Source organism: Aphelocoma coerulescens, chromosome 14 (assembly GCF_041296385.1).
Source record: "Aphelocoma coerulescens isolate FSJ_1873_10779 chromosome 14, UR_Acoe_1.0, whole genome shotgun sequence".
NCBI lineage: Eukaryota > Metazoa > Chordata > Aves > Passeriformes > Corvidae > Aphelocoma > Aphelocoma coerulescens.
This window is the reverse complement of record NC_091028.1, coordinates 4,345,935-4,366,397: the sequence shown is the minus strand read 5'-3', so window position 1 is coordinate 4,366,397 and position 20,463 is coordinate 4,345,935. Positions and strand designations below refer to the sequence as shown.

Below are 20,463 nucleotides of genomic sequence, written 5' to 3'. Positions count from 1 at the left end.
GCTCAGTTATTGGGGGACCTTCTCTCCTTTAAAGTCCTGTTGGCACAGAGAATGTCACAGCTTGTGGATGCAAGCAGCCACTTGCTCCTGCTCATCTGTGGCACAACAGAGTCGACTAATTAATTTTTTAAAGTATTCAAGATGTGACACATATATGGGATCGAATACAGATTAGCATTACAATAATCACAAAGCTTTTGTAGCCTCAAATTTGTCTTCTTGCAGCGAAGTTTCCTTTAATGTGCAAATGAACGATGTCACTACGTATCTGGAAATAAACAGGCTCATTATGATCGTGGCTTGTCACAAACACAGGCATTCAGGGTTATATTAACAGCACACAGTAGGCTGGCAGAGAAATAAAAGATCCATGCCCAACTGCTGGGTGCCACATCCTGACCCACCCCACCACTGGCATCCTGGAGTGGTGTTGGGAAAATGTCCTTCCCCCCAAATGTTTCTGGATTTGTTTTCAGGAGTTGCAAGGGCTTTTTTTGGCCTAGGGATAAAGACAGGATATGTTTGCCAAACTGAGTCACAAGAGAGCAAAAGGGACATGAAATTTCTGAAAACTTCAAACCCAGCAAAAGCTGAGAGAGAGGTTCAGAGGAGAGATGGCCCACACAACAGAATGCAAAGGGAAGGGGGAGATAGGGAAGTGAGCTAGCTGAAGTGTTCAAAACCCTGAAAATAACTGTCACCTAAAGGGGAACATAATGATTGGGTTTTTTCCTTTTTTTAAAATTTAATTTAATTTTTTTACCTTTTTTTGGTTTTGAGATTAACTAAATCAGTGAGTCTGGAGTCACCTCACACATCACAGGCCCCACTTCACACACAACAAAAGGACCAGCATGTACTTCAGGAAGAAATCCTTTACTGTAAGGGTGATGAGGCCCTGGCACAGGTTCCCATAGAAGCTGTGGCTGCCCCTGGATCCCCGAAAGTGTCCAAGGCCAGGTTGGATGGGGCGTGGAGCAACCTGGGATAGTGGAAGGTGTCCCTGCCTGTGGCAGGGGGTGGGACTGGGTGGGCTTGAAGGTCCCTTCCAACCCAAACCATTCTGGGATTCATGTGCTGTGACAAAAAGGGCTGCTCCTGGTAGCTGTTGGTAAACAAGAACATTCCTAATAGGATCCTCAGTGCCAGGGCAGTTAATTATAGGGTCTGCTTTACAGTGAGATGTAAAACACAGTTCAAAAATAGACGGTCCTTCAGAAGGATTTAGGGAGACCAATGCTAAGTTTGTCATCCGTCAAGGAATGCAGACAGCATATTTCATATCAACATCCACGTAAGATGTTTCCAAGAATAATGAGTGCACAATATTTTAAAAACAAATTTCACACATTTTTCGGACAAAATGTTGGGGACTCGTGGTGTTAATTTTAGCAGTTTCAATTGGATTTGGTACGGTTGGAAATGCAAGGGGAAATCTGCAGTAATCAGGATGTGACACTCATTAACACTTTCACAAAATACCCACTGGATTTGCATAAACTCTGCAAAGATTCATTGGTGAATCTTTAATATGAGATTTCCCTTGGTTTTACTCCACATTCAGCTCCATTTGCCCTCCCTCTCTCCTCTCCCCTGCCAGCGAGAACTGCTGTAAACAGTTCATAACAACGCATAATAAAATGTACTGAAAAACTAAAATATACTTGTAATTACCCAAAAGCCTATATAATTGCATATACAATTTCATAAACTGCAAATATTTTTCAAGAAATTATTCTGTAAGGGAGAGAAATACTAATTGGATACAAAGGTTTGATAGAGTGGCACTCCAAGTCACTTAATAAATCTGGAGATGCACAGGCGAGTTCTTTAACGACCTGTGTATAAAACCCATGCATGGCCCAGCTTGCAGACAGCACAGTGTTTGCATGCAAAGTAGCATGAAAAGATTCTAGAAAATGGATAAACCACTAAGGCAGCAAAAGGTTTCTGCTTCTGACACAAAAAATTTTAAGTAAATGCCACTATTAAGGGAGACAATTCTTGCTACTTCCAATATCATATCAAATTTAAAAAATCCAAAACCTGGGTCATTTAAGTCTTCTTTGAGAAAGACATCCTTCTCAAGAGTCAATACCTACCATGAGTTTTTAGCTGAATTATCCAGGACCTATTGGACTACCCTGACTACATCAACGTGGGCTATTATAGCAGACAGTCTAATATATAATGGCAAGTTCACTATGAAAAAAAGATTACTTTCTCTTTTGAACTATTAAAAAAAAGCATTAACAGCTTTAAAAATTCTCATGGAAGCTCATTCTGCTGACAAAAATGCTTTTTGTTTACCTTCTAAACAAAAGTCTTCTACAATAATGGTTACGAGATGAACATTAATGGGATAAATTTAAGTAAATTTAGTATAATATTCAGAATAAAATTTTAAATTCAATTCAGTTCTTCTCCCTGTCCTAAATTCCTGCAAACAGACATAAATGACATTTAATTTCTGGTGTGCTATACTCCAACCCAACCATTTCTGTTAGAGCCTAAGCTTTGAAATGATTTGAACTATGTCCCTGTAACTGAACGGCTGTACCAGACAACAGACTATTTCACTTGCTTGCATTTTGAGCAAATTTATTGACTGAGAGTCTTATTTCAATGCTCCTACTCAACACATCATTATCTCTGATATCCCACAAGCACGTGAAAGAATTTTCTAAAAGAAAATACAACCTAAGTGTGAGGGCCAGGATGAATTCCTGTATTTTATTTCTGGTTAAACTCTCAGGCTCAGATCACCTTTATGTCTTGCTCACTACTGAGTAATGGAAGCAGGCTGGGGAGAAAAATGAATGTAAGTGGTTTTATTTGTCTTGTGGAATCTTTTTAAAGATAAATTAGAACATCAGAATTTGGATTTTTTTTTTCCCTTGCTGAACAACTGTGAATTGTGCTGAGGTCACTTGAAGAGTAAATACTCTGAGCACTTTTCATTTGGGTTTTCATTAAAAAAAAAAGCGATCTCAAAGTGGAACAAATTTTTTTATTACAGTTTAGTAAGCAGAATTCTCATTCCAATGCTTTAAGACTCCCAGAGCACAACTGATCACAAACCAACAGCAGATCTTGGTAAGTAAAGCTCAAAAATTTTTCTCTAACTCAGAATTACCCATTTCCGAGGCTTACCCATCACAAGACTATTTGTACACGTAAAAAAGCACAAAACTTGTGAGATAATTTCAATAGTCACAATAGCAACAACATCCTCTGTGCCATTCCTCAAAGAATTCTCCTTGTTGGATGCACAACTGGACTGTCAAAGACAGCAAAGAACTCTGGCATTCTGTGCTTTAAGACTGCGAGGGTTCCACCCAAAACTGTAGAGCAAGAAAATGATTAAATCAAAAAATAAATAAATCAAAAAGGCATTGCAGGCTTTCAGAGTGTACTAATGACATGTGAACTCCCTGACCCTGTGACTGAAGTGGTGGTTATTATCAGACAACCACTGTGAAAATAAGCTGTTAGAAAATAAGAAGTCTTTACTTCTATTTCACTAATTCAAATGACAGAATAATGACTCTTTTGAACTTGATTTCTCAAAGCTGCCATATATTTTTCACTAGAGGCAAGGAAAACAGGTTCATCAGATATTTCACTTCTCATTTCTCTGTCTCAGTGGCAGGAACCTCAGATGGAAACACGTGCATGCCACACTGTCCCTTGCAAGAGAGTGAAGTAAAACTTAGACAGCCAGCCCCTTTCTGCCCTGCATGGGTCAGGGATGGTAGGGTGAGAAACAAATTCCAGGATGGAAAACCAGGAAAAGGAAGAGGGCACTGAATTCTGCTGCTTCACAATTCCCTGTGCCTGGCTATAGTGGACATTTTTGTGGCTCAAAGGGATGGGATGCACAGAAACTCAGGAATAACTGACTATAAGGTGATTTTTTCTTTTGGCACTCATACCGGGTTGTCTGCAGCAATTGCATCTATACAAAACTTGGAAACTGGGTGACAGAAATTTGGCCCTGAGGAATCTGTATCAGGATGAATTTCTTAAAATGCAGGCAATATGGGAAAACAGAGCAAATATTTTGAGGGCTGACAGACTCTCCTGGACACAAAGCTGGCGCACGTGGAAGGAGGCTGGGCAGATGTGTGTTGGCAGGCAGCTGGAGCTTGGTGCTCAGCCAGCTGCCAGCATCCTCCCAGGACTGATGCTCAAGGCACACAAAGGTGTGACTGTAGCAGAAATGTAAACTCAGATTTCTCAGGGACAGTTTGGGCCATCGAGGCCACGAGCCCTTCTGCCCACTCTCAGTGGCACAAAACAAAAACTCATTATTTATGCACTGAGAGCTCTTCAGCCTGATCCTGGGATAAAGACACAGGTCCAACACAGCACACAGAGCTAGAGGCGGTACTAAAGGAAACCCAAGATTCCAGATGAGGAAACAGTGAATTCCACTTTCACCATAATATTATGCCCACATCCCTGCTCCAGACACCAACTCCCACCAAACATGCTTTTCCAGAGAGATCAGGCTTCTTGTTAAAACCACACAAAAAGTCAGCACTACTATTTCATTCTAGGATCAGTGGCTCTCCCCTTCTGATTTTAGAATTATTGTTCCTATCAAATGCCACCACTCCTGGTATGTTCTGAGGTTCATATAATTTCATGGCCTTTGCTCCCCTTTCTTCTCTTTAGGAAAACCCTCCTTCCCCCCATTCAGAAGGTAAACTAAAAGGCTATAAACCACTATTAAGTGTTAATTTTACCTGGAAAAACAAAGTGGCATTCACACTCTGCACAACACATAAGGAAAAGAGCGAAAATTCAGGACACGAGTCAGGGCAACATATTCCACATTGAATTCAAGTGAAAAAAAAGTTAATTTGTGGATATAAAATTTTGAATGAAAATTACAGTAATAATAAAACTGCAAGCCAACTTTTTACTGCATTGCAATAAAATATTACTCAAAACTTCAGTATGTCCTATCTCATTCTAACAGAAAGTTCAAAAGAAAGAACAAAAAGATTTAGGAGGTTATCCTTTTAGACATATATATTTGTGATACATATTTTTTTATATTTCTAGATATAAAAATCACATAAATGTTCCCAGACTAATACATTTGCTGAGACTTTAAAAAAAAAATACAGTTCACCATTATTCCATCAATGAGAGAACCCAAGAAAAACAAGTGATCCAAATTGCCCCACAAGCCCCAGTGATGCTCCCCTGAACACCTGCTGTACTGAATAAACATTATATATATTTTTTTATGCACATACATTTAATATCCTTAACAGACAAGCAAGTATAGCACAACTTGATTGTGATTATTTGGAAAATAGAAAAGCACCAGAGATGTTTTTGAATTACAATGCCAGAAGCAATGGGCAGTAACATTTTGTAGAGAAGTTGTTCAGAGCAGTTGTTTTTGACAGGCTGGAGGGCTCTGACTGCCAGGCCTTTGACAGCAAAGTGCCATCACCTTCTAATAAGATGGGAAGATCAAGGCTTAATTTACTAAACAAAAAAAGTTTTCCTGCATTCTTGTGAATTCTCACACATCATTAAGTCTTTTTTATGTTATTCTAAGAACTGTGGGGTTTGGGTGATTTCACCAGCTGAAGTCAGAGTAGGATGACTTTTGGAACATGACACCACTTAAAGATTCTCCTATTTTTATTAACATCCACACCTAGAGAAGTGAGTGAGCATCACATCACCTCTGCTCTGGCAGTTTTATTGTTTCATTCCAACTTCACACAGTGACTTCAGCTGCTCCTCATGACACAAATGCCTTCCAAGTGTCACAGCTACTCTGCAGATTTCTCAACGTATCCCTTCTAAGATTTTTAAATGGCTGCTTCATCTACACCCTTAAAACTTAACCATATTTCAAGAGAACATAATATTCCATATTTGTGTTTGTTTACATTTTTATAACTACACATCGCCCCAAGAAAATAAACTGTGTTTTCTAACTGGTGGAGTTATGCAGTATTTATTGAAATTGTAGAATTCATGTTGTTACTATGAGAGAGCACGAAACAACAAATGTAAAATTAAAACTCATCATTGCCTTGAAATCCGGCATGAAACCTGAAACTAAATTAAATCTTATCTAAATGCCAAAATCAAGGAGAAGAAAAACACCACCAAAGGGAAAACTAGATTCTCTTTCCTATTCCCTATTCAATTTGTTTGCATATTTACAAACAGAAGACTGAAAAAAGGTATCTGAACAGTCATAGCTGAATCACCTAGAACAGTGAGGGGCTGGCACGTGAATGAAGACAAACATCTTTCCATCAAAGACTTTGAAAAGAGTCTAAATCTACTCCAAATCCAGACTTGGAGAGCTGTGAGACTACAGCAGGATTTAATTCTCTGGATGAGTCTTACACCATACACTGATCAAGACTAATAAAATTACACAAGATGGGATAACTTTTACTGTATCCAAGGCAATATGAAATCATTTGCCTGGGCACAACTCAATAACAACTGAACTACACCCCACCCACCTGCACAGAGAGGCAGAAATGCAGACAGCTACAACTGCAAGCAGATTTTAGGAATTCTGTGAACACATTCATTGAAACAAGAGGAAAAGTTTCCACAGCTTTTCAGTCATGAACTTGACGAGAAGTTCAATGAAGAATCAGACCAAATCATTTTTATTGCAAAATGGGACAGGATGCTATTTGATTCAAATCTGATGCTCCAGTTATTTGGTCATTAGAACAATGATTCACCATTCCAGGCATCTTTATCCACTGTTCTTCTGGGCCCATATCAGAGAAACCAATCTACCAGGTAGCAATACCACAGCACCAGAAATCAAGTTGTCCCAGGAAAGACATTTTTATTTGTGCCAATTCTAGTATATAAATCTTCAAATAATAGTAAGGTCAATAAATTTAATGCAGATGGAAATTACTTCAGATAGGCAAAAATGGCAGGCCTTCAGTGCAGAATGACTGTCAGGCCAAGGAAAGGAGAGGAAAATTGGAATAACAGCCAAAGTCACAGTGTAAATCACCACAATCACATCTGAGAACTCTGCATGATACCACCAGAGATGGCTGTAGGGCTGGAAAGAAAAGAGGTGGAAAATAATTGCCTGACGACTGCAGAACACAGACCGGGGTACAAAGACTTGAACAGACTTAAGGAAATAAGAATGGAGATGTGAAGGCCAAATACAAGCTCACTGACTAAGCCAGAAAACAGTCATAGGACCAGAAGTACCATCACAGGTCAGGAGCAGGCAAACACTGCTCCCTGTTGTGGAATCCCAGAAGATGATCTGTGTCCCAGACACTGAAAGCTGGGTGCCTGAGGGGCCAACCAAGGGTTGGTGGCAATAAGAGACAAGGACTGTTGGTAATAACAAGATGAGGAGTAAGATCATCTCTCGTGATCTGAGATAGGCTGTCAAAATAACAAAGTCCTCTTGCTGCCTGCACCATTGAAAATCAGTCTTTAAAAAAAGCTTCTACAGAATGTGGGCTCTCCTTAAATATGTCAGAAATGAAATGTGTGTGGCAAAATCTGTGAGCTGTTCCCTGCAGACACAGTCCTGCACTTCAGCAGAGCCCTTCTGCTGAAGGTCTTACTGCAGGTCCTTCAGTTAAGTGAAATATAAATTGGTAACTGTTGTTGATACTAATTTCTTAGACACTTATAACTAAATTATCCACTAGAGAGCACAGCAACATTTTCAAACACATTCTGCTTATGCCTGCAAGTGCCAAGTGAGGTCCTTGTGATGCTCAAAGTCACTCTCTACACAAGAAATATGCTAAACAATCTGCCATGCACAGCAGAGATAAGGAATGGACTCAATACAAGGCTTGAACGAGAAAAGGTCAACAGACCATGAACTTTTAATGAACAAATTTCAGCTGCTCCCAGCCTTGTGTGCAGTTCTTGGACATTACAGATGAAATAACTTCTTTTGCATTATACAATTTTTTTTGTGTATAAATATATAACAACATACAACAGAAAAAGAAAATACATTATTCCTTCCTGCAGTAGAAAGCCTGAGCAGCACTGCTCATCAGCATTCTGGGCAAGAGCTGCTCTGCTTCCTGTTCTCCAATATATTCTGGTGATGTCATGACATTTTTACTTTCCATTAAAGAAAACCTTTCATCATTTACTATTTCCCATTTTAATGAGCATCCTGAAAATTCATCTATCATTTAAAAACGTAAATAAAATATTCTGCAGTTTTGCTGTATTTTACAGTTGCTGAGAACAAAAAGAGTATCATCCATATAAAGTACTCTGAAATTTCTGCTTTAAAATATTGCTTAAAACTGCTGTATTCCCACAGGCCTTCATCAATACATTGACAAGGGTGTCCACAGCATGCAGAAACCTGAATTGTATGTCTCAGAGCCACAGGGAGACAAATTAACTCAACCAGAGATCTTTGCTAAATATGTTTTTCTTCCTTTTCCCACAAACCATTTGAGTCAATCATTGCTGCAAAAAGATTAATAGCATAGGGCATCTTGTATTCCCAGAAAAACATAGAACTTGGCATATCTAGTCAAATATGTTCAGAAAGAGATAGATTCAGACACTGAAAAAAAAAGTCATTGGAAGTATTTAAGTCTAAAATAAGACACATGTAAGAGGAATCTTGTCCTAAACAGCATCAGTTACTGATTTATAATCTGGAGAAGAGGGGGTTTATAGACATTTCTCATTTTTGTTGGCATCCCCATGAATATAAATGGAATTATAAAGCTGACAACTACTACAGAATGAAAAGAGAAGTGCTAGGAAAACATTCACTGTCCATGGGAGCTGCAAGCAGCACAGTCAGCTGTGAGGATGGCGAATCAACAATTGCTGCAAACAAAGAGGAACAAATAGCAAGGTGGAGAAAATCCAAGTCAGCAAAAAAGGATGAACACAAACCACAGCAAAGGCTCTCCATGAGTATGTATAAAGGCTAACATGGATTTCCACAGCTCAGGTTAACAGGGCATTGAAATGTCACAGAATACAGATGATGTGAGTGCTACTAAATGCAATCTATTCACAGAATCATAGAATGGTTTGTGTCGACAGGGACCTTTAAAGGTTATTCAGTTCCACCCCCTGCCATGGGCAGGGACCCCTTCCACTGTCCCAGGCTGCTCCAAGCCCTGTCCAGCCTGGCCTTGAACACATCCAGGGATGGGGCAGCCACAGCTTCTGTGGGCACCCTGTGCCAGGGCCTCACCACCCTCACAGGGAAGAATTTCTTCCTAATTTCTAATTGAAACCTCCTTCAGTTTACGGCCATTCACCTTTGTCCTATCATGTCCCCATGAAAAGTCCCTGTCCAAGCACTCAGTGCTATTTCTTTGGGTTTACTACAGTCTGGTTTTCATTTTCTTCAATCCTATCAGTTTAAAATCACCATCACTGTAGTTTTCATAATAGGCATAGTTGTATGCTTACGCAGTTGGGGAAAAACAAACACACAAAGCCAACCACCCAAAAAACCACATAAGAAACAGAAGGAAGAAATATGAATTATCAGGTTTTCTCAGTATAATCTACCATTATGGATAACTCCTAGCACAAGTGGGTTAACCAGTTTACCAAATCCTCCTCAACACTGAGAAATGTATTTTAATATTGATTGACCTGATTTCCTCTTTCTGCCTTTCAAATCACGCTAATGGGGTCTACGTCAGAGAGGGAGGGTGTAGGGGTGGTATCTAAAATAGCTTAATTGGCAACACCCTGCAAAATAAGGCTAGAAAGTGGCAGTGGCAGCCAGATCCTACCTGGAGAGTGATACAGGCAGAATCTGTGTCTGCTTCATCAAAAAAAGTTGAGCCTTTTTTGATGATTTTCAGCCCCCAGTAAAACACTTCTCTGCAGCATAAAGTGTCCAGGTCTTGGGAGCAAAGCTTCTTTGAAGGGGGGAAAGATTTCCTGGCTGGAGATGAAATGCTGACCCGTGGTTATTAGAGCTGCAGCTCCTTCACCTGCATGGTTTTCCTAAGTGTTTTGGCTCTGCAAGAGTTGATGAGCAGTTTAACATCCTGCTGGGAAAATAATAGCTTCTATATCCATGTGTGGACCATTTCAATTCATCTAGGGAAGAAAAGTCTCTGTAGGTGCAAAGGCTCACACAAAATATATACTTTTAATAAAGCATTTAGAGGCAACAAGAATGATACTGACTTTCCACCTCAGTTAAAGACAAGCTCATGCTCGAAAAAATTTCTTCATGTTGGACAGATGCTGAAGCTGATGGGCCTGAGGCTTCTGTGCACAGTGTACCAGCCACTTCTAAATGGATTCTAAGTGGATTTATCTTCTTAAAAGGTATTTTGCTTTTTTAAAAATTACTGATTTTAAATTTGCCAGAAGTCACTCAAAAGACTGTAATTAATTTTTAAATGTTGTGCATTACCACAACAAGAAGTGAAATAAATCTAGACTAAAGCAGGAATTTTATTATTCAGAAAAATTCTGCACCTCTGACTGGTTTGAGTATATCATACCAAAGCAAGACCTCACCCAAGGATGAGAAAAGACTCAATTTGAGGAAAAGGCACAGTAAAGAGGCTCTATTAATTAACGAAGAAAAAAAGGTACATATTTAATACCATGGAGATGTGGTATTTTGAACTCATCAGTGTGGGCTCAGAAAGGGGCCCCAGTGCGGGTTCGTTGTCGAGGAGATGGATAAAGAAATGGAATAATCACTCTCATAAACTTCACCTTTTTATGGCTTGCCAGGTGACTTTTGAACACTTAGGCAGGCACTGCTGAAGGGGGCCACACACTCAGATCTGTCCAGCATAAAATACCTGACAGTCCCCCACCAGGGCCTGGCACACGGTGAGGTTTGGCCTCACCCTGCAGACCCTGGGCTTGGCTGAGCTCACCACAGAGCTTTGGTTATGAGTGAACGTGTCACACTGCATAGTTGGGAAGGAAAAAATCAGCTTTAAAAATCTGTTATTTAGCAAGTCTGTGTAGAAAGGATCAGTAGCAGAGTGAAGCCTTTTTCTGATGCAGAACCCGAACAGGTGACAGAGAACTGTTTTACATGAAGGTTGTGGCTGTGCCCCAGCAAACCTCGCTTGTCAAGGACAATAACACAAATCAGAGCACCACCAATGGGGTGTAAAATCACTCCAGCTCTAAAATTCTGTGCTGAGAATCCCAAGATTGGTCATTTATCAAACAAACTTCTGAATCTCGGGAAGACAATGCTACCTTAACGTAATCTCATTTTTTAGTGAGAGCTCAGCTCAGAAATACACAAAAATTTTGTGAAGAATTAATTTAATACGAGCCCCTTCACAAGCTCCAGATTATCCATCTTGGTTTTTTGGAATAGAAACAGGAGACTCATTTTTCTGACAAATTGGAAGATAATTTTTATCTCAAGCTTTCCACAAATACTACTTTTGTGTAAACTGAGAAAAGCACGTGTACAGTATCATTTAGAAAAATTAACAGAACTATTTTTACACTGATGACATTAAAATAAACTCGAAATAGACATAAGAATAAGGGTCTTTTTTTATCTTCTGTCTACACGCCCAATAAAGTGGTTCTCTGCATATATTTCATATAAATCTTGACACAAAATTCCGGCAGCCCTAGATCTAGCTGTATTTCACAGTTTAAATGTTTTTAATTAAGAACATCATACCAGCAATTTCCAAAGCAACAACATAAATGGGAAAAGCAACAGGGAATCCCAAACAGCCCATATAAGCAGCCATATGGTCCAAGACACACATCCTATCCATTATAAGAGTAAGGCAGTATTTTTCAAAACAGAATTGAGAATGGTACAGTAGAAAGCTGGTATTTTTATTAATACTGTTTAAATTCTGGCCTAATGCAGTGTTTCAATAAGCAGTACAGAAAATTATCTCCTTCCTTCAAGATGTTGAAAGGATGTGGGAAAGGAAAGAGAGCATAAAAAAAAAAAGGGGGGGGGGGGAAATGAATATATATATATTCATATATATATATATATATATATATATATATATATATACACATATATGTTGTGGATAAAAGCACCTAATCCCAGTTTAGCTTCCATACAATAACTCTTCTCAAAGAGCAACGAAAGGGGAGGTAATTTCACAGGGAGGTCTTCCAGGGTGACAGAATATATGGATTCCATTAACTGAAGACAGCTGTGGAGCCCCATTAATTTTCCCTGGCAGCCTGGGGACAGCAGGGGCCATGCTGGTGTTTGTTAAGCAAAGGGGACATCAGCTGAAGAGCTTCCTGGGGAGTGTTGGCTTCCCAGGATTATTGGGAAAGGATGATAATGCCCGTTGGGCTGGCTAGGGGTGGATGCAAAGTTACCTCAGGTGTGCTTAGGCACAGGAAAGTATCACCAATGATGAGCTGAAATTCTCTTCCCAAATACCACAAGCAGGGTCTGTGGCATGGCCATCACTGGAAACTGCCAGATATTGCATTTCCTTGGATGTGGTCCAGAATGGGGAGAAGGAAGAAGGCAGGGATGTCACACCCCTGCTGACTCCGCAGTGGCTGGTGTGGCCCCACAGAGCCAGACAGACAGCCCCAGTGTCACCCATGGCTCAGGGAGCTCCAAGGGAATCCAGAGCCCCAGTGTCACCCATGGCTCAGGGAGCTCCAAGGGAATCCAGAGCCACAGTGTCACCCATGGCTCAGGGAGCTCCAGGGGAATCCAGAGCCACAGTGTCACCCACGGCTCAGGGAGCTCCAAGGGAATCCAGAGCCCCAGTGTCACCCATGGCTCAGGGAGCTCCAGGGGAATCCAGAGCCACAGTGTCACCCATGGCTCAGGGAGCTCCAAGGGAATGCAGAGCCCCAGTGTCACCCATGGCTCAGGGAGCTCCAAGGGAATGCAGAGCCACAGTGTCACCCATGGCTCAGGGAGCTCCAAGGGAATCCAGAGCCACGGTGTCACCCACGGCTCAGGGAGCTCCAAGGGAATCCAGAGCCACGGTGTCACCCACGGCTCAGGGAGCTCCAAGGGAATCCAGAGCCACGGTGTCACCCATGGCTCAGGGAGCTCCAGGGGAATCCAGAGCCACGGTGTCACCCATGGCTCAGGGAGCTCCAAGGGAATGCAGAGCCCCAGTGTCACCCATGGCTCAGGGAGCTCCAGGGGAATCCAGAGCCACGGTGTCACCCATGGCTCAGGGAGCTCCAGGGGAATCCAGAGCCACAGTGTCACCCATGGCTCAGGGAGCTCCAGGGGAATCCAGAGCCACAGTGTCACCCATGGCTCAGGGAGCTCCAAGGGAATGCAGAGCCACAGTGTCACCCACGGCTCAGGGAGCTCCAAGGGAATGCAGAGCCCCAGTGTCACCCATGGCTCAGGGAGCTCCAAGGGAATGCAGAGCCACAGTGTCACCCATGGCTCAGGGAGCTCCAGGGGAATCCAGAGCTGCAGGACCATGTCACTCACGGCTCAGGGGCCTGCAGGGGTACCCAGCTGGGTTGCAGGTCACTGTGCCAGCGCTGCCAATGCCCCAGAGTCACATGGTGTCCATGCTCCTGCCACCTACGGAACTGTCCCAAATTTAGGGAAACGCTGTGCTTCAGGGAAATGCTTTCTTTCTCTCCCCTGCTTTAAAAAAAGCCCCGAATGAACACTGTAAAATATTATAGCTCTGCCACTTCACTCTTACAACTTAACCATGTTTTCTTTGGCACCTTTTTTCCCTTAATTGTTAATTGCACTCTCTTTCAAAGTTTCTCCAATTAACTTGTACTGGTAAATAAAGACAAAAATTCTGGAAAGAGACAGCAACAGAACACTGGATTTTTCCCTCATTTACCCAACTGTTTGTGAATGTGCCACACTTGAGGCCATTGAACCAAGCGAGGAAAGATACAGAAGTAGTTTGTATTACTAAAGTAACTGAATGCTGACAACAAAAAAATAACTGAGCATGTGCTAGTGATGAGAATCTATGGATCTTCTCCACACTGCTTTGCAAGGGTGCAACTCTTACTTGGGTACAGCAAATGAGATACCAGCTCCTCAGCTTTAGGAGGGGTGGAAAAACCTGGTCCCTGGCAATGAAAATACATCATTTTAAGGGCTTAATTTATTTCCTTTATTCGGCAATATTAGTTCTGGGTGCTTTCCTGCAGCATATCAGGTCTCTACAAACCCCAGTATCACTATGGCTAATCTATAATAACATAACTATCTGCAGTTCATTCCATCGCCTGCACCAAGTCATGAAACTCAATTACCAAGCGAGAAAAAAATGGAAAAGCCAAAACAATGATGTAGAGCAGGTGTCAGGGTGTCAGTGGAGCTGCCACAGTTATTGCTGCATGAAGCTGAAGCACTTCAGAAATTCGGAACACTCGGAGCAGCCCGTTCCCAGCCCACGCAGGGCAGCACAGGACAGTGTCATTTACACAGAATTTATCGAGGTAAGAGGCCCCAGGCTCAACCTGCCTTTCCCCTGCCCCCTTATTTTACCTTAAACAACATTGTTGATGTAATCCAACGTTTACACTTGAGGGTTTTTTACCTCTCAAAATAAGCATTCTCCTCCATTGTGTTTGAAATGCCAGTACATCAGAATTCATTACAGAACCAAACAAAACCAATATAACAGGCGCATTTAATAGAGAAATAAACTGCAGCAAGAACCGGGTTTCAGTATTTAATGGCATGAATAATGAATTAAAAATTAAGTTTAAATTATGTTGAAGGTCATAGAAAAAGCCTCAAAGAAAGATAGTTAAACAGACACTAAAAGGAAGATTTAAATAGGTGATCTTTTAGTATTCTAGCAAAAACCCTCTGTCTTTCACTCTTTATTTAAATTAAAATACCACTCAGTGACTGACCTTTTTAACATGGCCTAAGGGAGCAGGGTATGATCTTGTTAGAAAAGAAGTGATATTAAAAGAGCAATACTATTAAAAAGCAGAAGATGATGGAACCCACAGATTAAAATTTGTTTGCTCAGGGAAGATTAACTTTTATGAAAAGTCCTTCCTGCTACAAGCAGAGACAACTGCTGCTGTTACCATTTTGGTAACTAGTTTATGGACTGAGTTAATAAAGACTTAAAAACAACCACAAAGCTAAATCACAGGTTTGCTGACATTTCAGCAAAAGTGTCCCTTCTTTTCAGCATCTCCCTTGGAGGTCAGCTGTGGTAGAGATGGACTTCTCTAACTCTCTGTTCCTGAACATTCCTTAAATGGTGTCCTTCAGCTTAACACCTGACTTCCAAATATTTATCCAGAGGGGTCATGGACCCTGCCAAAAGAAAAAGTGGAGGGCAAGACTTTGGCCTTCTGAGAAGTTCACAGAAATGCACCTGAGACTGTAAGATTGTGGTTACGCCCCTGTAGAGAGCTCAACCTTGTTATGAGGGAGCACAGAGACAGCTCTTTAACAGTCTTCACCTGACTTTGATCTCTGCTACTCCAAGGCACTCTCCAAAATTCCTACTCCCCTTACTTTAAGTGGAGTCTGTCTCTAGGGATGGCAAGACAGACATGGAAATGATAATTGCCTAATCCCCACCAAGTGTTAAGCAGCTAAACCAAGTTACTGATTCATGCTTTCCAAGAACTTCCAGCAGAAGCCGTGTCCTTACACCTCTCTACAGCAGAGGGCCCTGAGCAGCAGGAGCTGAACCCCTCCTCAGCATTGTGCCACCAACAAGGAGAGGACTGAGCTGGTCCCCTGCTCCCCATCCCCACCACCATGGCACAGGCGGTGGGTTGTCATGTAATTAAACACCAGCATTTGAAAGTTTTACACTTCAGTGCTTGGAAACTAAGAAATGTGTTCTGTCTCTAAATTTCCATGTGGATTTTAATGGATTAAAGCATCACTGTCATGACTTAGAGGAAATTCATATAAATTAGATGGCTGGCAAAACCTTGGGGATGTTGTGTCCTTGACTTCACTGAACTTGTCTGGTGTATCAATTAGTGCATTAGAAATTATATATAAACCACTAGAAGAATAAACTGCATTCAATGAAGCACCCAAAACCTGATGTCACAAATTATGTGTTGCTAAAGGCAACACTTCAAAATAAAGGTGTCCAGGAAATCAAACACTACTGTCTTCCTACAAGAAATCCAGGTGAAAATCCCCCCAAAATACTAAACATGCGAAGATTTAAATCTGAGTCAAAGCTACAGCTTCTTCACCTCCTTTGGGTCCCAATAGTCAAACATTGCCAAAAAGGCAGAACCATCTATGTGACTATAGGATATTCTACAGTCTTTTGAGCAAGAGAGATCCTGTTTGATCCCATTGTCTTGTCTCCTTATGATACTGAATTTGCTGAACATGCTCAAAGATGACGGCTCCTATTCCAAAAAAGAGAATTAACTGGAAGCCCTCCAGTTCTTTTGCTGCAGAGACTGAAACAAGCCCCACTAAAATGAGGCATAACCTTCTGAAATCACGTTTGTGTTTGTTCATTTCAGCCTCCTCATGAGGTAGAAAACACAAAAGATACCAGCCAGACCAGGAAATGTGCACAGTTCCCTTGGTATACAGTAGATGCCCTGTAAATATTTTCTTCACTTTAATTTGGGGATGGAAAGGGATTAAAGCAAAACAGTTCTGAGAACTAAAATTAAATCAGCGCTGAGGGTTGGATGGGTTTCTAAAAACAAGCATTTCTATGAATTTATACACATTTTCTGATTTAAATTGCTGGAAATTTTTCCTCATCTTTACTGAAATTTCAGAAAAAATTACTCCAGTGATGGGGAACATACAAATATAACCTTTTCCTTTTCAGATCTCAATATAGTTTATTAGAAAAATGAGTCTACTAAAACAAAAAAAAAAAAACAAAAAAACAAAGCAAACAAAAAAAAACCCCCAACAAACAAAAAAAGAGCAAACCATATGTACTTATCTATCCTTAAACTCAGTCAAGGTTATGTGAACTATTCTAACCTTGCCTCTTTGCACAGAATTTCTGGGATTTTGCTAAACAGAACGGGGATGAAACTTTCTGTAACAAATTCTTTGATATTCATTAATACCAAAAACCTTCTGTCCTACATCCCTTTAAAATCTCTACATGTAGAAGTAACTGGAACAAGAGAAAATCTTCACAAAATGAGATAATCAACTTCTGGTTTTGAAGATTTAGAAAAAAGATACATGATTTTTTTTTAAATCAGGATCTACTTGACTCAACTTATGTTTAATCACTTTATTTTCAGATTACCATGGAATCTTCACCAAAATTATGTCTCCTTCAATAATTTTATATAAGAGTTTTTAAAAAAGAGTCTCCAGGATTAGCTAAAGATATTATCAAATCCATGGTGATGTGGGGCTTTCTTGATTTTGAGTCCAAAGTCTGAAACATTGCTGGATTGCTAAAAATTCTATTTCTATTGACTTCTCTTTGTAGCTAAAACCAACTTTTTGAATTTTGAATTAAAATGCTAATATTGTGTCATCCTGATAAATAAAGCATGGAAAAGCCTTCACTGACAAGAAAGCCAAAGCTGTTCCCCAGTTACTTGAACAGCACATTCCTTCTGACTATGTTGGAGATGCTCCCAGAGATCTTAAAAATCAAACGTTGCACAAATTAATTCCAAAGAAGGAGGTGCAGGGGTGGGCAGGAAGGATCAGCATTGAGTACAAGTCAGTTTAATTTGCAGGTATCTGAGAGGACATTATAACAATGACATGAATAAGGATAACAAAATGTTAACGAAAAAGCACTGTCAGTAATGATACATTTAGATAAATGGCAAACGTACTCGCATGAACTCTATCATTACTGCTTCAATCACAGTCATACTTGAAACTTTGGGGAGCTAATTTCATTTATAAATTCTGCTGCTGCACATCAATTATCAGCAGCATTACTAACAGTGAGGCACAGAACTGCTGTGCGAGGGTGACTGATTGTCTGGCATTAGCTCTGATAAGAGAAGAGTTGCAAACCACTTTAAATGTCAAAAACCTGCAACAATAATGGGCATAAGCACCAGTTATATTCCTCTAACTTCCCTGCCTTCCTGACAATTCATTATTCTGTCTTCCCATTGCTACATCCTCTAACCAAAAAATATAAATGCCAAAGAGCACTGTTCTTCCTTACAGAGAATTTCCAGAGTCTTTATTGTGAGAGAATTATCTGATTCAAAACCAGAGCATTATCTGATTCAAAACCTGAGCAAAATATTTGCAGTTGGTCTATTTCAAGATCAGTAACAAAATTTTGATTTCAGGGCATTAAAATCAATCCTTTAAACACAGTGATTCAGTTTAAGTAAAACAGAGAAACTCAGCATAAGGCTTTCTATAGAAATTTCACAGTGTGGCTCCAGTAAAGAGTGCAGAAGGTTAGGAAGACTTACCCAGAGCTGCTGTGAGCGTGGCTGGTGTTGCCACTCAATCACACGGTGCCCTGACCGAAGCACAGCAAGAGATGCAGGAGCTGCCTCCTGGACATGCAGCCTGAATGCGAACTGCCTGTGACATTGACTTGTTTCCAGCCTCTTGTAGTGCTGCCACTATCAGTGTTATATTTGTATAGTAGAATAACATGAAATATTGATTCTGGAGTGCTTATCAACTGGACCTGCTCAAAATACTCTTCCTACGAAGTTCAGCGCTGTTTCTCATGCAGAACCGGTCTGTGTATTTGTGCAGGGAGCTGCTTGTCCTCTCACAGCACTTTGAATTCTTTCCTTGAGACATAAGCAATAACTTTTCAAAATCTGGGAACAGTGGGAAAAGACACAAACAGTATTTTCTGAAATTGTATGAATTGCCCTTTATACTAATTTAAATGATTTGACAGAACGACTTTAAAAGACAATGTCTCTTCCATTCTGGCTTCAATCACTACTCAAATCTGTACCAGGGAAGGACAATGACCAGCAAATTTCTAATTGCAAAATGAATGACTAAATATTCTCGGCACGTTTTTGGGGGTTTTTTGGGGGTTTTTTTTTGGTTTTTTTTGGTTTTGTTTTTGGTTTTTTTGTGTGGGGTTTTTTTTTTTTGTTTTTGGGGGGTTTTTTTGTTTTTTTTTTTGTTGGTTTGGGGTTTTTTTTGTTTTTTTGTTTTTTTTTTTGCATGAGGTATTTTGGACATTTTCTGTGTGCCAGTACAATAAGAATAAAAGCAGAGGCTGCTGCCCGTGGTTTGCCTCTGCATCCTGCCATGGGCATGGGATGAGCAGGGGGACAGCTCCAGGGGCAAGGGGGATGCACGTGCCAGGGGCTGCAGAGCAGCTCCCTGGAACAGAGCCACCAGAGGGACCTGGCACGGCCAGTGACAAGTGGCAGGGAAAAACTGTCTCCCTCTGCAAACCCAGCTACTTACGGGTAACTTGTGGATGCCTCTGTGGATTTCTGCTGGCTGCACGATGTGGTAACAATTACAGCTAAACAATCAAAATCAGCAGGACTTACTCCACACCACCAGTCAAAGGCATCTCCTTCCCCTCTGCTTTTACTTCCATTTTTAATGTACCCCAGCACTTTTATTCATGATTAAGCTGTTGAAAGCAGCTATGCAGTCACTGTTGTCACAGCGTTGGTGTTTATGCAGATAACAGCAGAGTCCTGCTGGTGGGCTGCTCTTAGCTCTAGACCTCATAATGCCAAAGCAGACAAACTGCACAGATGTGGCACTCCTGAAAGTTCAAAGCTGAACCTGTTCATTGTTCTTTCATCAGGTCAAGAATTCATTATGTTGATGTACTTCTAAAACCAACAAAATCAACAATTAACTCTCAAACTCACCTTCCAAAAGATTAAAAATGCCTCACCTAATAGAACTAAACAGGGCTAAATAAACTTGTGTGCTGCAAGGTTTTTTTCATTATAACTATTTCAATTTTGTTTTGGCTGAACCCTCAAAATCCTGAGAAGTCACTCAATAACAAAAATTTCTTTCCAAACTGGCCATTTTTTCCCTGAGATTTAATGTAATAATAGTGCATTTATTTAACATTTTACCCTGTAATGTCTCAGGAGGTAGATTCTATTAACTTGCTAGGAAGAGCCACACATCCCAAACTAGATAAAGGCTTGTACTTCAAAGACCTGCAAAAACCTTTCAGATACAGCTGGAAGATTCTAACCACAGAAGTTTATCATGAGCTGAAAAACAGACAAAAAATAGCATTCTGCAAAACCTGAAGAGTATATGAGAAAAAATATTTCATTTTACATATTTAGTTGTTCATGGACTTGCACCAATACGAGTAGAATTTGTCTCATTGCAGTGACCATTTCTCTTTGATACCAAGAAAAAAGTTCAACTCACATCTATACAACTGTACATAATAATTTACTGGATTATTATAGCTTTAGAGTTTGCTTCCCTAATGAAAATAAGCCTGCTACAAACAGAGATAATCAGATGTATGAAGAACCACTGTGGCTCTGATTAGCTGTGATACATGAGTCATCTGCAGAATCTGGAGTTTATGCATTCTTTCC

The 20,463-nt window shown here is 40.5% G+C and overlaps 1 protein-coding gene across 30 annotated transcripts in view; it reads right to left on the bottom strand.

Moving 5' to 3' along the window:
- The window catches only part of RBFOX1 (RNA binding fox-1 homolog 1), a 1,132,467-nt gene that overhangs the window by 603,354 nt on the left and 508,650 nt on the right, over positions 1 to 20,463 (bottom strand). For 2 of the 30 annotated variants that reach the window (XM_069030292.1, XM_069030291.1), the window contains one exon: positions 18,367 to 18,729. The exons of the other annotated variants lie outside the window; for them this stretch is intronic. The gene's annotated coding sequence lies outside the window, so the exon portion shown is untranslated. The remainder of the gene's footprint in view (positions 1 to 18,366; positions 18,730 to 20,463) is intronic. 30 annotated transcript variants of the gene reach the window in all.